The sequence below is a fragment of the Eschrichtius robustus genome, chromosome 13 (genome assembly GCF_028021215.1).
Source record: "Eschrichtius robustus isolate mEscRob2 chromosome 13, mEscRob2.pri, whole genome shotgun sequence".
In the NCBI taxonomy this organism is placed as follows: Eukaryota; Metazoa; Chordata; class Mammalia; order Artiodactyla; family Eschrichtiidae; genus Eschrichtius; species Eschrichtius robustus.
The window spans coordinates 30,654,001-30,665,705 of record NC_090836.1 but is presented as its reverse complement, the minus strand read 5'-3'; the positions used below and the strand labels follow the sequence as shown (position 1 = coordinate 30,665,705).

The 11,705-nt window shown below is 55.1% G+C and overlaps 1 pseudogene; it reads left to right on the top strand.

Annotated features, from left to right (window-relative positions):
- The first annotated feature begins 6,406 nt into the window (after positions 1-6,406).
- On the top strand, positions 6,407-9,796 carry LOC137775118 (dipeptidase 2-like; annotated as a pseudogene).
- Positions 9,797-11,705: the final 1,909 nt, after the last annotated feature.

Sequence of the window (11,705 nt, the reverse complement as noted above, 5' to 3'; positions counted from 1 at the left end):
TTACTTTCGGGTTCTGCTGTTTCTCTGGAAACGGTGAAGAGACTTCCTGATGTGCCGCAGCCGTAGGCTCTAGGAATTACTTTTGCAGCCCGTTTCCCTACTCTAGGGACTCAGAGAGGTGATGGGCCCAGGCTGTGTTTTGGATGTCAAGTAGATTAAAGGTCTTCAGCCAGAAACTGGGAGAGACATGAGAGAGGGAAATTCTGGCAGGAGACTGTGTACAGCAGAACTGACTGATCAGTTCTGATTTTCTTTGCAGCAGCAGTGGCTCCCGCTTCTCCTCCTACCCCTGGTCACTACCATGTCCTCGAGCGAGGGTATGGAGAAACGCAGTTGGGCTGGCATGGGGAGACATACTGCCTGGTTGGTGGCTACCGGGCCGACGGGGAGGTTCCTCTGGCCAGGCCAGCAAAAGTGGAAGCAGAGAAGCCAGTTCCCAGCCGTGCTCCGAAGAGAAAGCGCCCTCCGGAAAAGTCGGACGAAGACCTGGGTTGCCCCAGAAACAAAATCCGGCGATTGCAGCATTCAAGAACTTTAGGACTAGAAGGTGCTTGGATTCTCAAGCAGGATGGCCCAACCTCGGGGCACATCCCCTCTGCAACAGCCCCAGTAAACGAATGTCCCATCTTTGCTTTTTCGAGGTCAGCAACACGGAGTCCCCTCCTAAAGATTGAACTCTCTCATTGCCACACTCTCAAAGGCTGCCCCCATTGTGGTTCCTTCCTGTGGGCCTGATCATGCTAAGGGCAGAGTTGTCTCTTTCCTTCTCTGAGTCGGACCAAATCGTCTTAGTAATACCTCTTCACCATGTTGACCATGTGTTTCACGGGGGCTGCTGCTGAGACTTATCTCATCCTTTCATGGGGGAGAGAGAGAGGATTATAATGATTTGTACTTCTAGGGGAGAGGGGAGGGTAATGATTATGTCGTCATTTTGTATTATGTCCTTTGGTCATGAACTTGTTTACAATTTCATATTAAAATGGGCCCACCATTCCCACTTTGTGAGGTCATTCAGAACCCTCATTTTGCACCTTTAACATCTCTCTCAGTATCACTTGGAAATGTTTGAAATGGCATGAGCTTGTCCACATATTCCTATCAGCTGTAAATCCGGAGCCCCAACATGAACCTAACCATTGAGCGGAACACCTCTCCACTACCTGTGTAACACTGGGTAGGGAACTTAACCTCGTGGTTTTCTTCAGTGGTCAGTTGTGAAAATGTGAGGGTTCTATGAATTTATATTTGGGGAAGGACAAGGTCGAGGAGAGTGTGTCTTTGCTTTTATTCTTCTAAACTGGAATGTCTTCCCTCTCTTCCCCATGGGTCCAAATCTCACTTGTCTTTCAGGCCCACTGCCGAGGAGCCTTCCCTGATTCCCCAGTCCACACAAATCTCTGCCTCTGAGAGTCAGTGCCATACAACCCAGCTGTCTCTTACGGTAATCTTGCCTCTCAAGCCAATCTCAGAATGTGGGTCTCTCTGGCCCTCCTGGGGCCCCTGAGTCTGTGCCGGGCCACTGGCACGCCCCACGTGGTGTGTCTACTAGACTAGGGCAGAGGTGGGGAGGCCCAGGTGTGAAGGGCCAGGCAGAGTAACTCTGCCTCCCCCCTGCTCTACTTCACCAAAATGCCCCTCCTCCTGATGCCTGACCCCTAAGCCACAGCTTACTTATTATGAGCTCACTGTGTAGTGATGACCTCACAGGCCTTCTCTCAGTTTTCATGGCACGGTAACTGCCAACGTGCTGCCCTCAGAGGAACTTCCCTGACAGTTCTCCCCCAGATTCCAGTCTCTTTGTTTGTCTGAGAGGGAATGTGTGACCGGATCCTCTATATTTATTCCAACCTGTGCTCTGTTCCATGTGTGGGCCATGCGGCAGGTACACCGAGACCGGGCATCTCTACAGGAGGCATGTTGTACACACAACCTCAACTGGCTGCCTCATGTTCCTGTGGGGCTTGCCCACGACGTAAATCTGAGCGCGCTCCTAGTTGTAATAATACCAGTGACTTGGGACACCTTCAGGGACCCACAGTGCTCACTGCTGGGGACAAGAGAAAGGTCATCCCTGGACAAGTGTTCAGGTTGGTTGTGATCTTTATAAACATAGCCTTCCCCTTTGGGCTACAGGATGCTTCCATTCAGACCCTTTCCTGATTGGCCTCTTAGCAAAAGACAAGTGCATTGTTGTTGGCAAATGGTAAATGGAACAGTTGGAGGAAGAGGGCCACTCTTGAACCGCACCTTTGAACCCAGGCACCTCTCTGCTGTCATGTAGACATCTATATCTGTCCCCTCACACACATCCCATCCTGAGCTGCTGAGTAATAGGGGAGAGGGTGGTGCCATATTGATGGGAAGACCGGAAGAGCCACGAGGGATGTTGATGTGCTAATGAGACTGGAGGGCTGAGGAGATGGTGTCCCAGGAGGCTGGGTTGATATGGGCCTAGACTTGGTACGCAGAACGCGGTTCTGATTGTCCTGATCACTCTGCCTCAGTATTTGGCCTTGTTCTAATCTAGATAAAAGTATCAGAGTGCTAGAGTTCAGTGTGGTGGAAACAGGCAGTATAAATGGGGCCCAAGAGTGCTTGCCAAGGTGGGAGGGGTTTTTAACCAATTTATATTTGATTATTTTTTTTCCAAACCTTGAAAGGCATTTCCACTAAAGTCTCAGAAGTGACAGACTGCAAGAAATATTTTCTCTGTTGTGGAAGGGAGAGATGGAGAGCATCATGATTGCAATTACTTTCGGGTTCTACTGTTTTCCCTGGAAACGGTGGAGAGACTTCCTCATGTGTTGCAGCCGTATGCTCTACAAATTGCTTTTGCAGCCCGTTTCCCTACTCTAGGGACTCAGAGAGGTGATGGGCCCAGGCTGTGTTTTGGATGTCAAGTAGATTAAAGGTCTTCAGCCAGAAACTGGGAGAGACATGAGAGAGGGAAATTCTGGCAGGAGACTGTGTACAGCAGAACTGACTGATCAGTTCTGATTTTCTTTGCAGCAGCAGTGGCTCCCGTTTCTCCTCCTGCCCCTGGTCACTACCATGTCCTCTAGCGAGGGTGTGGCTATACGCAGTTGGGCTGGCATGGGGAGACATGCTGCCTGGTTGTTGGCTACCGGGCCTACGGGGAGGTTCTTTTGGACACTCCAGCAAAAGTGGAAGCCGAGAAGCCAATCCGCAGACGTGCTCCCAAGAGGAAGCACTCTCCGGAAAAGTAGGACTGGTTTTCTCCACACCCAAAATCCAGCGATTACAGCATGATGCCCGGAGGTGGACCCCACAGAATCTTGCCTGCTGTTTCATTCTGAAAAGAGGGCAATGGTTTAACTGCCTAAGGCATCGAATGCCTCTTCCTTCAGTGACCCATCCCATCCCCCTACTGCCCACTGCCACAGATTAGAAACTTTGTCCTTCTCTTTGAGCCTTCTGCAGGCAGGAGCCTCCTTCCACACTAAATGGCCATAATCAAGGAGCCTCAGAAACTGAGGTTTGAAATGAGAGTCTGCCCTGAACATCCCAGGGCTGAAGCTGGCCTGGAAGGAAACGTGACGTTCCTCTGCTCAATCCTTAGGGGCCCCTTTTTGAGCTGAAGATAGAAAAGTCTGCACTCTGCGTGCCGAGGAGGATGCAGGAGCAGAGACAGGGTACAGAGAAGCCTTAGCAGTCTACCACCTGAGCTCCTGCCCTGAGCCATTGTCAGCGGCCAGCACCATAAAACAGGGGGGAGCTGGGTTTTTTGAAACTGAAAGCAGCAATCGGTGGCTTCCCAAAAAGCCTCCTGCCTGGGGTCTCAGGAGGGAGGATAGAGAGACCCAGGAAGACCTGCTCCCTGAAGCAAGAACAGGATGGAGATTCAAGCACCATGCATCCTGCCCCGAGGTTCACATGCTCCTTTATTCCCAGCCCCCTTACTGCTCAATAAAATGTTTTTCTGTAACAGATTTCTAGGGTCACCAGTGCTCAGACTTAGGTCACTACCCCTGTGCTAGGCACTCCTGCTACCCAGGAAAGGTTCCAAAGGTGGAACAGCTCCAGGGGGTGCCAGGGATCAGAGCAAAATCTTGAGAGGCTGGGGATGAAGGAGTGTGGGCACAGTCCCTAAAGCATCTCAGTGGTTGAGCTTCTGTGAGAAGGCACATCCCCTCTATGTGTGTGTGTGTGTGTGTGCGTGCGTGTGTGTGTGTGTGTGTGTTGGGGGGAGGGGGTCCCCAGAGGAGGCAGCTAGGGGGAGAGCCTGAGGCTGGAAATGAGGAATGGCGTGCGGCCTCTGAGCAAGCACAGGCACTTAGCCCTTGAGGTTTCTGGGAAAGCTAGAGCCACAAGGGCCACGAGATAAAGCAAGTGTAGCAGCAGAACCCAGGTGCCAGGTCTTTCCTCAGAACCTATACTTCTCCATGAGGCCGGGCCTTCCACGTTGAGGTACGAGGGATCCTGACCAGAAGGTCAGCCAGCAGCTCTGGGAGGAAGGTTGCTGCGATGGGGGCTCTGCTTCCACTCAAATAGCCTACTGACTGGGTTCCTGCTCTGTTGAGTAAAAGGGTCGTTGACTCTCCCCAGAAGGATGTTCAGTTCACATCCCAAAAGTCCCTCTATTCAGGCCCTCGGGAGGTGTAGCAACTCCTGAGGGCGCTCTTTCCTGAGGTTGGCTGACAGAAGTGGGGGAGGTTCCTGATAGTTCCCAGGTGCTGGTTGAAGTCCCCAGAGAATGGTCATGCAGGTTGGGGAGTCAAGTAGGTGGAGAGAGAAGGTCGGGGGCAGAGGGCTCCTTCCTGAATCCAGAGCTTACAAGGTTACCCCCCCCCATTTCCAGAAACTCTCTCTTCCCCCACACCAGCCCACATGGCCCAGTACCAGGAAACCGGGAGCCCAGAGCACTTGTGGCCGCAGATACACTCGCACGCAGCCCTCGGAGTGAGCGCGGCCGGCTGCAGGCAGATGGGGACGAGGTGTGCTCCCGGGAGGCCTCGGGCTGAAGGTGGCCCTCTGAAAGAAGCACCCCAGCTTGGACAGGAAGGTTAGAGGCGGGGGAGAGCAACCTAGGGCGCCCCCTTGGAGCAGTGGGAGTGGGAAGAGGGGCAGGGGCGGATGGAACCCGCGATGGGAGGCGAGTGGGCTCTCAGCAGAGTCCAGCTTAGCCCGCGGGAGCTGCCTCTGAGCAGGGGGCGGGAAGGCAGTGCCGCCCTTTGGCTGCCGGGCTTCGCGGATCGCGGCTCTCCGCACACGGGTCACAGGGTCCTGTGACTCTATATCCCCTCCCTCACCCTGCCCCCTTCGCGAGGCCGCGCCGCTGGGTGGCCTGTGTCGACGGGCAGAACCCCATCGCCCGCCCCTCTCAGACCCGCCTCTGCCCACCTGCCTGGCCCTGCGCAGCTTGCGGCACGGGGGCCTCAAAGGTCCCTGTGCACTCAGCCAGCGGCCTCTGCTGTGTCTGCTGTTCCTGCTGTGTCTGCTGCTGCGGCCGGTAACCCACGTCCAGACCACGCTGGGCACCTCCAGCACCCCAAGTCCGCGGGAGCGCATATGGGCCCTGATGCGGCACTTCCTGCTTGTGGACGGGTGGCTGCAGTGTGTGAGGGCTGGTGGGGGCCGGTGGGGGCCTTGCCTGGCCCTGGGCAGGGGAGGAGGTCCGGAATATGCAGAGCTAGTGGGGAGGCTCCCTCACACCACCCCTGGATGTCCTCTCCATCATCTATGGATGCCCTTCCTCTTCTCTGTCATCCCCTCCCTGGTGGGAACCCCTCAGCCCAGGCCTCAGCTGCTCCTAGTATAATCTGTGTGACAGTGTGAGGTGGGGGACCCCCAGGCTGGCCCAGGCCAGGCAATGTGTCCTGCCTGATCCCAAGACCTAAGGAGCCCACCCATTTGCCTTGACCTCCCTCCAGCCACAACGACATGCCCCTGGTCCTGAGGCAGTTTTACCACAATGGGCTACAGGATGTTAATCTGTGCAATGGCCATGGCCGGACCAGCTTTGACAGGTTGAAAGACGGTCTCGTGGGTGCCCAGGTACCAAAGGGATACACAAGGTGCCACCATGGCTGCTGGGGAATGTGGGGCAGTTTGGGGGCCTCAGAGACCACAGGTTAGTCACATTGGAACTAAGTTACCATAGTGACCTAGAAAGTGCCATGCCATGGATGCTGGGGGCTACAGGGGTCACAGTGAAGCAACCTGACGGGCATCCAAGTACCACAGAAAAAGCAACGCATTACATGTGACTTCTGGGCACAGTGAGTGCTGTGCCAGCTGAGGAGGCTATGAGAAGCCCAAGGAGTTCCAAAGCCCAAACTAAGCCCTGGCCTTCCCTCAGTTCTGGTCATCCTACGTCCCATGCCAGACCCACGAATGGGATGCTGTGCGCCTCACCCTGAAGCAAATTGACCTCATCCGCCTCATGTGTGCCTCCTATTCTGAGCTGGAGCTTGTAACCTCAGTTAAAGGTAGACGGGGGGACTTCCCTGGTAGTCCAGAGGTTAAGACTCCACGCTTCCACTGCAGGGGGCTCGGGTTTGATCCCCCGTGGGGGAACTAAGAGCCCTCATGCTGCGTGGCACAGCCAAAAAAAAAAAAAGGTAAACAGACTGGTGATGGTAGGTGTTAGGGACTTCAGTAAGCTACCCCTGCCTCTGAAAATGATCATCTGACCTACCTGCCCCCAGCTCTCAACAATACCCGGAAGTTGGCTTGCCTCATTGGTGTGGAGGGCGGCCACTCACTGGACAGTAGCCTCTCCATCTTGCGTACCTTCTATGCACTAGGTGTGCGCTATGTGACACTCACCCACACCTGCAACATGCCCTGGTGAGTGCAGTGCAGATGGTAAGGGCCCAGTGAGGCAGGGATCTGCCCAAGATCACGCTGGGGCCCAAAGCAAGTTTACCCCTGGGATCCGGCCCTGAACCTGGGGTGGGGAGGGGAATGGAGGTTTGCAGAACAAGACTGAATCCCCAGAAGGGCCCTCCAACTGCCAGGCACAGCCCAGTTTGGGTCCCTCCTCTTGCACCAGGGAGTTGCAGGTGTAGACGGTTCGACAGAACCTCTTTCTAGGCTCTTGTAACCAAGTCATGGCCACCAGTCAGACTGCCTCTTGGCCATCCTGCAGGGCACAGAGCTCAGCAAAGGGTATCCACCCCTTCCACAGCAATGTCAGTCGGCTGACCGGCTTTGGCGAGGTAAGGACCCAGGTTCCATACCCTGCCCCACATGAATGTACAACCCCGCCTGTTCCCTACAGATAAATGCACACAAGGTAAATGCAGCCCTGATGCCCTCTCCCCATCCTGTCCCTGCAGAAGGTGGTGGCAGAAATGAACTGCCTGGGCATGATGGTGGACTTGTCCCATGTCTCGATGCTGTGGCACAGCGAGCCCTAGAAGTGTCACAGGCACCTGTCATCTTCTCCCACTCAGCTGCCCGGGGTGTGTGCAAGAACACTCGGAATGTTCCTGATGATATCCTGCAGCTTCTGGTGAGAGACTGCCCTGGCCCTCAAACCTAAAGCAAGAGGTTCAAACCAGGAGCCCTTGAACCTGAGCCTCTTCTCCCTCAATTTCCTCAAACCACAGGTTAAATATCTTCTGCCCCCAAAACCCACGGTCCACAGCCCCTGAACTCTTGAGACCTAGGTGGGGGTCTAGGTGGTAAGATACTCCTCCAAACCCGGAAACCCAGGGCCAAAACACCACCCAGACCAGGGCTGCGGCTCCTCCATTCACACAAACCCAGAGAGGAGACGACTCTGACCTCAACACCTTCCTCTCAGGGGCTGAGAGAGTGAACAGGCAGGTGGCTGTGCTGGGGGCCAAGCTGACTGTCCACCAGTCCGCCCCTGCAGAAGAAGAACGGTGGCATCGTGATGGTGTCCTTGTCCGTGAGGGTGCTGCAGTGCAACCGGTTAGCCAACGTGCCTACTGGAACAGGTAAGCCTCACCCTGAGCTCTCTGAAAACTCTGATTTGGAGATGAAGCTGGGTCCAAATTTGGGGAGGACTTCAGAAGAGCCCCAGTGGTTTGACCCACCTGTTGGCAATAGGTACAGCTCCCAAAAACCCAATAATGGACGGTACACAGCACCTTGGTGTCATGTGGAACTGGAGCCACGGAATCAAAACTGCGATACTGATGGGTATCAGGGAGGCTGTCAGACACAGAGCCCGGGTGCTGCCCATCTGTGCCTCTGCAGGGGCTCCTAAAGCGCACTGCCCTTACCTCTGGCCAAGGGACTGGACAGCTCCTTAGGTCTCTGGGGTCTTCATCAGTTGTACTCTTGTTCCTCTCTCATCCTCCACACCCGAGGAAAGGAGCCCCCACAGGTTCTCAAGGAGACTGGGAGGCAGGGTGAATCTTGGGTGGGAAATGGCCCAAACAGGGGGCTCTGTGGTCCACTCCAAATCTGAAGTCCAGTCTAGAGCCAGCTGGGATCACTTCAGATCAAACCTCAGGGCCCTCTAGTTGGTACTCTCGGTGCCAGGCCACGAAGGAACTGGCCTGTTTGGCCTACAGGCTGCAAAAAGGGGAATCAACAGAGGCCAGTCATCACCCCCACCCCTGCCCTGGAAGCCGCACACTGCTGACTTCCCATTCTTCAGATCACTTCGACCACATCAGGGCAGTCATTGGATGCCAGTTCATCGGGATTGGCGGAGATTATGATGGGGCTGGCCGGTGAATGCTTCCCCGTGGCTTGTCTCGGGCTGGCTGGGCAGCAGTGGGGCTTTCATAGCCACCGTGCCCACCACACTGTGGTCCTCATGGCCTTGACCATAGCCTCAGGTGTGTTGGCCCAACTGGTATCTCCCCTCTCCCAGGGTCTGCTTCCTGGGCTCTCCTGTCTGTTTGGCCCTACTCTAGGTCATCATATTTGTCTAAAACACCACACAGAGCTCATCTGCCCAGCATCTGCGTCCATCCAGTGCCAGCAGACCCACGGCCTCTGAGCAGACTCTTAGCAAGGTCTGGGCTGGGCTGACCATCTTCTCTGCCTGCAGCTGGGTCTGTGCATGCAGGGGCGTCAACCTAGTTCTTATAAAGCTTTTCTTCTCTTTATAAATGGAGGCAAAAATTACATTCAGTGAAAGGCATAGATCTTAACAGTACAATTCAATGACTTTTGACGAATATTCGAGGCACTTTTGGGGCCTTCCTCCGAAGGATGAAGAGCAGGAGTGAATCATTTACTCTCTCCAAGTCTCCATTTTCCATATCTGACCAGGGCTGGGGTTCAGTGGACACTGGACACATACGGCTTTGGTTCTGACTCAGGACCAGGGAACAGGTCTGAGGACCAATAGCTGGCTGGCTGGCAGCCACACAGGTTCCCACAGGGGCTGGAGGACGTGTCCATATACCCGGTACTGATAGAGGAGTTGCTGAGACGTGGCTGGAGTGAGGAAGAGCTCTGGGGTGTGCTTCGAGGAAACGTGTGGCGGGTCTTCAGACAGGTGGAACAGGTATACTGGGCTGGGCAAAAGAGTAGCTCTGAGCAGGTGTACGTGGGGGTGCTGTGAGAGGTGTTGCCCGCTGACTGCCGCCTCCAGGTACGGGAGGAGAACGAGGGACAGAGTCCCTTGGAGGATGAGTTCCCAGATGAGCAGCTGGGCAGCTCTTGTCGCTCCGTCCTCCCACGTCTGCATCAGAGAGAGGATCTGGCTCCAGACCAGAAACTAACCAGAGCTGCGGTTCGTGGGAATCCCATTTTGTCACCTAAGTGGTCATTCTCAAAATCTTGCCCCCACATGGGCCCAGGCCTCACAGTTATTGCTGCCTTCCCAGTCCTCATTGTTTAGCTCTGGTGATCCAGTTAATCCTGCCAGATGTCACTTTGGCAGCCACAGATACCTCACAAAGTTTCCTTGCATGCGAGCACAAACATTTCCTATGTATTATTCTTTTCTGATAATTCTTTCAATGTATCGCTTCTGGCTTTGTGCAAAGTGATTCTTTGTTTTGTACACGGAGACCACATCTGGGAAAACATCACCACACCCTCATAAGTTAGAGGGGGAGACCCGAACTGGCCAAGCCATGACAGGAGTTCGCCGCTGCTGAGCTCTACAGATCCCGCTCCTTCCACACAGTTCGCCAATTCCGTGGCGAGCTCATCTTTCTTGAAGTTCTTCCCTTAAGAGACGTGTAAAATGCAGCAGGATTCTCAACCCATTCCGCGTGGTCACTTGTGCTAGATGGAGCTTTGCAGTGTTCTGTGCCGGCTATGGGCCACTGGTGGAACACTGTGTGACAACTGCCTGCACAGGACATCGGGGATAATGAAATGTCTGCCTTCCCAGCCTGAAGCTGCTGAAAACCACGCTTCCCAGAGAAGGAGAGAGATCCAGCTGGTCCACACCTGCATACACATTTGTTGACATGTGCAGATGACAGCAGGCTCTAGCAGGACCCACATCAGCCTAAATTCAAGAATTCGGGTGCCAGCCCTTGACAGCAGCTGAAGAGGGGTTTACAAGAGATGCAACCTCGAACCATAGCCTAGGCTGAATCAGAGATGCTGTTGGAAGAAATAGGCCGTTGTGTCACTTTAACAAAGAGTTTGGCTATGAGAAAAGCCCCCCAGAGCCCAGCACTCTGGGAGAGGCCTCACCCACAGAGCAGGGCAAGTGTCCCAGGCAGGGTGCCCCGCGCCCAGCACCCCGCCAACCCAGCAGGAAGGTCCTCCCCCTACGCCCCAGACAACGGGAGCTCTCCCTTCCTGAATAATTGAGCTTCTCATCCAAAAGAGGTTCTCTTTTCGCCCAAACATTAGAGCTTCTAAATATTTCAGTATCCCTGGGTTGTAGAGGGTCACTCGCCGTGCCCTTTGGATAAATGAAGCCAACGTCAGCTGCTTCTGGACTAGCCTTGAACAAAACCACCAAGATGGAAAATCTCTGCTCCTGCCCTTCCTCCCGTCACCTCCCGTCAAGCCTTTCCTGCTGCATGCAATGACCCAGCTCTTTTGTGAGCAGGTGAAGAACACCCACTGTGCGTGCAGTTCTGTGGTCCCTGCAGAGGTGAGGTGGGTGCGGGGGACCCTCAACCACGCTGGCCTCTGCTGCCATCCCCAGGGCCCTTGATACGGGCTTCAGCACAGCACAGCCAGCCTCAGGAGGCCTGTGGGACCACTGGGGCCCCGGCGGTGATCCCCTGGATGTTCCTGGGAACGCTCCCATGACTCCAAGGCGAGCCCTGCCAACACCCAACTCCACCAAGCTGGCACTCCTTACCTTTTCCGGATTCCGTTCACAGCCCCCTCCTCATACGCATTCTCAAAGCTTCCAAGGGGGGTGACCCCACTTCTCTGCTACAACTCCACCCTGAAGGCAGCCCCCGCCTGACAGCACCACCCGTCCCCCCGGCAGGGCAGCCCTGAGTAGCTGCCCCTCCACGTGGACTGTCCGTTCCCAGGTCCCACGCCAGCCCGCCGAGGGGTGGAGACTCCAGGAGAGCCACTGTCCGCTCGCACTGCCCCAGCATCACCACCGCCACTTGCATACACTCTACATTTTCCTCCTGTGTGCTTCCCAACACCGATCCCCTGCATGGGTCCCCCGCTGTGCGTACACAAGCCTGTGCCGAGACAGAGCATAGCCACCAAGTCTGAGCCTCGCCGCTGACGTCTGTGCTTGGAGAGGCTGGAGGAAGCTGTTCCCCAGTCGGCTTCACCGCAGGGTCCTGGTACCCAGTCTGCCTCCATCAGGG